Consider the following 6,002-nt stretch of genomic DNA (forward strand, 5'->3'; position numbering starts at 1 on the left):
GCCATTTCAGCCATTAGCCTTATTTCACCTCTGTCCTGCGCCCCTGAGCGGAGATGCACGAACCAGAGGGAAACGCCTTAGGCCGAGAGATCAAAGGAACTGCCTCAGTGTTTTCCGCATCCTGCAGCCTGGGTTGCACAGTACCTCGCTACCCATACTGGAACTTGAACTCTCCCTGTGCTGTGTCGGGCTGCCTGTGCCAGTGCTGGCCACGAGAAGAGAACTGACCGCTACTATATCCCCTAACGGTTCTCCAGCACCCCAGGCTTCCCTGCGCGGGACCCATCCGAGGTCTGACAGCCAGCCAGCCAGCCAGCAGCCCGGGCTTGCCCATATACAGGCCTGCCCGCTGCTGTGGGTGTGCTTCTTGTTTTTCCCCTGGGCTTACAGGCAGCCTGGCATGTTTATAAGCCCGGTGCCTTGGCCCGGCTTAGTGCAAGAGAGGGAAGAAGGGGGATTTGGCCTGGCCCAGGGTGGTGACAGAAGGTGGTCACAGTTGTCACACAGACTAATTGCACTTCTGACCCTTCTTTGCTGTTTACAAGCTGCCCCCCCAGCACGGACCCGTGTCTCTGGCTGGCTCCTGTGTCTCAGGGTGGAATCACACAAGGCTCCTGCTCTCACGCCGGGCCCTGGTGGCCACCTTCGCTGTGATAACCCTGACTGAGCGCGCCTTCCACCTGAGCTTTCCTGGCAGATTTCTTAGGCGATAGTCAGAAAGATGATCCATGACCAAACAGATTTATTTAAGTAAGGTGCTTCGGAGGGAATTTATCTTAAGTGATAAAGCAGTCTGGTTTTCATTTTGTACCTGACATCTAGCTATACAGCACTTCAGGCAAAGCAGCCCTGTTGCCATGATTAGAGGCTGCTGAGATGTCCGCGAACGGCCGCTTGGAGAGGCAGCTCGGAGTCCCCTGCCCCTGTCCCCGCGCCGCTCCGCGCCTGGCTCGCCTGGGTACCTTCCCTTCCACGGGCGGAGGGGGAGATGGAAGCAGAGCAAGGGCAGTAATGTGCAGGTGAATTTGCTCTCTCCAAAGCCAGGCGGGGAAAAAGCGACAGCTTTCACACCCCCTTGTTCTGCCACTAACAGTTGTTGCAGTTGACAATCTGCCTTGAGACATTATTTCTTCTTCCTCTTCAGGACAGTAAATCTTGCAGAGATTGACAAAGACAGGACTAATCCATAACCTTCTTCCCCAGGAGCATCCTGGGCAGGATTAACTCCTGACGCTTCCTTCTGCAGATCTTCTCTCTGCTTTACCTCGCACCCTTCTCCAAAGCTACTGGACAATTTCTGGCTGCTCAGCCCTCCTGGTAGGAACTGAAATGCATTTAGTCGGTTGTACCTTTATGATATGGTAAGCCCCATGTCACCTACAGCTTGATTCCCTGAGGCTCATGGGTGTGGATGTGCTTACGTGCCCAAACCCCTGAAACTGAGCAAGACGAGCAGATGTTAAACCTCCGTACCTTTGGACTGGTCAATACAGAATGAGCACAGGAATTCCACTGTTTATGTGATAGATCTGACCACAGACACAAGACTGTCCCAGCCCAGGGCTCACAGCTTTATTGCACACAGCCACACATGTATCACAGAGGCATGACAGTCACAGTTGTGCTATGCTCCAAGGGTCTAGATTACCCTATCTGGGTGGGGAGAGCTGCTCCACGTATATGGGGCCTAGGTAACATTGCAGTGCTCATGATGCAATGAACTAACATCCCTCATGCTGAGGAAAGGCTCTTACCAAAGACTTAGTTCCTCCTTCAGCTCCTGGAGAGCTTTCAGGGATCTTCCTTGTGTGGTACTCTTTCTTTTCTCTCCCTTTCTTGCTCTTTGCTCCATTGTTCTCACTCCTTCAGCCCTGCTTCTGTATCATTTTCCCACCCCTTCTTCCATCTTCATGGGGGTCATCCTGCTGCAAAAGAATCATCCCTTGAAACAAATCCCTGGAATACTTTACGTTGTCAAGAAGCAATACAGGGTGCTCAGTGTACAACTCAATGACAGCTTTCACCTAGCTGGGAGAGGTGCGACTCTCTTTCGCTCATGACTCATTTGAATCTGTTCATATCCTTGCACCACTGATTTGGTGAGCTTTAGCAAGACAGACGTGCACTTACGTCCTCAGGTTCTCCTCCCTCATACTCATACTGCTCCCAGTACTTCAGAGAAGACTGTAGCACTTTTATCCCACCAGGACTGTTTGTCACTCAGCTAGAAACAAGAAAACACTTGCACAAAGAGCAGCTGCTGTTGGGTCCTGCTGGTAGCAGGGTACGAGTGGACTTCAGCAGGCAGGTTGGGCGGTTTCTATTCCCAGCGTCGGAGGAGATTAGGGCAGAGGGAAGTTGGACCTCCTGGTGACTCTCTGCATGTCTTTGAAGGTAGCCATTGCCAATCTCTGTTTGAGTTTACTGTTGCTGGGCTACCCCAGGAACTGCTGAACTGATTGGCCTCCTCTGGAGTGCTCCATAATGGAAATCTGGGGATTAAGTGGGAGCCACGATAGGCAGCAATTCCACCCTGCCCCTGAGCAGCCTGCCACCCTCCCACTGGTTCCTGGCTGCACAAGGGCATGTCAGGAATTGGATAGGGCTGGCAGGGACCTGGCTGTAACAGGATGCCCCTGTCCTTTCCTTTCCTTCCGTCACTGCAAGAGAGAGATGAGTTTATGGCATGTGGTATGTGGGAGCTGCCAGGTGGCACTGGCCAAAGGAATGATGGGACCTCAAGAGGGGAAGGTAACTGGCCAGCCACCACCAAGAATCAGTTTGGTTCAGTGGGTGGAAATCTCACTGATGGAAATTTGGACACAGAGCAAAGTCCTGCACTGTAACTCAGGTCACCCATCAGGCTGGAGCTGGGAACAGTATTCAGAAATCCTGATTTCAGATCTCCTTAACCAGTAGATGATATCATTGTTCTCCCAGAGTTAGGCAAAGAATTGGGAGTCCTGACCCTGAGTTCTCATATTCCTTTCCACCTCTTCCCTTCTTACCATTAGCTCCCACCTCTTGGACTTCAGGTTGGGACTGTATTCTTCAAAACAAGAGCCTTGACTTCCTTCCACCTTGCCTTCAGTTTGCAGTTCACTGGACTCCTCGCTTTGCCTGCATTGCAGTCGCCATCGCTTTCCCATTGTGTGTGCCAACACCCCACTGCCTCCAGAGGTCAGATCCAATATTTCTTGTTTGCTCTCACTACTATGTGATTTCAGCCAACATATGAAGAATTTCAGTAGGGCTTCCTGTGTTTCACTACCTCACTCCAGCAGCAGACTGTAGCCCTCCTCAGAGCTCATTCATAAGAGAACTGGCATTAGTCTCTTCTCATAGAGGGCTGTAATGAGTCTCACAGCTCTGGAAGACAATTCCTTTAGTCCCTAAGTAGGACTTATGTACGGTTTGATCAATGCTACTTCGGAATCCCTCTGGGAGTTGCTGGGACTGCCATATTCTCCACCCAGGATGTTAATCTGGACACTGAAACATTATCGATTGGTCTGGGCACAGCAGGAGCTGCCTGGCGGGATCTCCAGCATGGTCTGAAATTTCCATCTGGAAAGTTCCGCACCAATTAACCAAACACTAAGTTGTGAAGGTGGCTAGGAGTTCAGTCAGCTGCTTGGTCTCAAGGTGGCTCACTGTCTCAGATCAGTCCATTGCCTCATCTATACAGATGAATAGCCAGTGAGTTCCTGGACCACCAGAGGAATTAATGGCTTAAGTTCACTATGTGTGGACACAGACAGAGCCCTGCCACCCAGCTACAGAACAGTTATAACTTTAGGACAACCGTGAGTTTCATACTTGCAACTCAAATTCCATAGCTCTTGCCACAGACCAAATCACTGTAGAAAGAATGATTTGAACGTTTCAGTTGGTCTCATTCAAAGACATTAGCATGTTGCTGTAGCTGCAATCATTTTTGCTGGGCTGGTTACCTAGTAATTCATGAAGTCTAACATATATGTCTGCACAACCCAACACAGTATTACAACAGAAGTGAAATATGTGGGGCATTTCTGTTGCTGGAGTTGCATTCCCAATGAAAGGCAGGCACCAAAACCAATACCTTTCTGTTTAGTCAAAACAATTTTCTCTAAGCAGTGCTGGTAGCTCCTTTCCAGGTCATTTAATGACTCATTTCTTCTGTCTTGATTAAAATAGACCAGTCTATAGTCATGCAGTTTGGATCTTATATCAGCAATGTTAAGCGCATACCTCACCACCATCCATATACGTTGGTTCTTGGGACTGTTTTCTGCTTGCTAGTGGAGGATGGCTGGGGCTATTGCAGTAGGATTCACATGTAAGAATTGTGCAGGGGAAAGTAGCAGGCCAGGATCAATGCTCAGGTTGAATTAGGTTGGATTTCACATCCCTGCTTCTAAACTTTCAGCTTGTTCTTAAGGTCTGAGGACAATGGCATGGGGAAATCGCTATTTTCCCATAGGTAATCCTAGTCAGATGATGGTAAAGAAGAAGGAAAAAAGAGGGGAAAACTCTTTGCTAAAGGTGAAGAACCTTTCCTTACCAAGAGCAAAACCAGACCATTGGCAAGGCAGGCTCACTTTAGGATGGAGAGCATTCATCTCCTTTTTCTGGCTCTTCCCTTTATTCCAGGGTCTCATGGGATGTTGGCAGAAATTTCCATGCTGATTCACAAAGCTGTTGATTTGCAAATCTCCCTCATTAGCCTTAGCTTCATTGTCCTTGTGATTCAAACATGTATTTACTTCAGTGATAAATCTGCTCACCATTTCATTGCCAGATTGTTTTGTTGCAATTAGGAACCAAGGGCTACTATGTGGTCAGCCTGCAGACAAGGGAAGACCTTATGTAGACACATATTGCTTAGATGAAAACACTAAAACTCAGCCTTTGGTATAACTTGACAGGCAAGCACTAACACACCAGTCATGTCTGGGCAGTCACTAAGGAAGGAAATTTATTGCCTGTATCCTGGGGCTGAAAAGAAGCATGTAAGGAACAGAAAATTAGCCAATACATGTCTTGAGAGAGACTTCACAGCCTCAGAGTTGAGGAATCAATTGGATTGTCTTCACATCCCCACATTTTCTTTCCTTATAGTACTGTTGATTAGGGAATAGCTATGAATAGTTTATGAGAAAGGGCTTTATAGCCTTCTCAAACCCACTTTTTCAGGCCTGCAGATTCGCCATGAGATTCAGTTACGTTAGTACGCAGAGAGGATAAATGCACATGTTTTCTGTCGGTGAGTAAATTGTACACAAGATAAATTCAACATGCCTGGATGAGGGGTTGGTAAACTCTGGCAGCACGTAAACTGGGATACGTGTAAACGATTTCCTGCATGCTCTTTCTGTATCCCTGCTCCACAATGGAGAACAGCCTGGGCATGCACTGCTACTGGTCACTCAGGACCTGTCTTCCACAGAAATCCTGGCACATAGACCAGAAACCAACAGGATGAGGTCTCTGATTTGGACAATCAGGACACCAGAGCCATGAATTACCTTCTCTGTGTGCTTGACAAGACCTCTGCTATCTTATCTGTGGCACTACTTAAACCCTCGTTGAAGCTAGCCCGTCTTCCTTTAATGACCTGGAGCAGATGCTACAGCTCAGGCTTGCAGTGAGGAGTATAACCCCACACTGCACTACCGCTGGCGTGCAAAGGTCCTGTCCCCATTCTGCCTCATCCACAGAGGAATTTCTTGAAGCAATGTGGGATCTGGTTTTCGCAATACCTTACAGGGACTGTTTCACTGTAGGAGTTCTCACTACCACTTCTCAGTCCCTCAGATGCTTGCACTGCGGCGTTGCAGTGGCTGAAGCTTCCAATGCTGGGAGTGTGCCAAGGATTCAACCACCCGCACCCGCTAACCCCTGCCTCAGGAATCCAGATTTGCCGGGGACTTAGTAACACGACCTGTTTTCCACCAGCTCTAAACTGCTCCCTCCAGAACTGAGTTACATCTTCTCCCATGCTTGGTTTCAGCCAAGAA

The sequence above is a fragment of the Phaethon lepturus genome, unplaced genomic scaffold, assembly GCF_000687285.1.
Source record: "Phaethon lepturus isolate BGI_N335 unplaced genomic scaffold, ASM68728v1 scaffold20753, whole genome shotgun sequence".
In the NCBI taxonomy this organism is placed as follows: Eukaryota; Metazoa; Chordata; class Aves; order Phaethontiformes; family Phaethontidae; genus Phaethon; species Phaethon lepturus.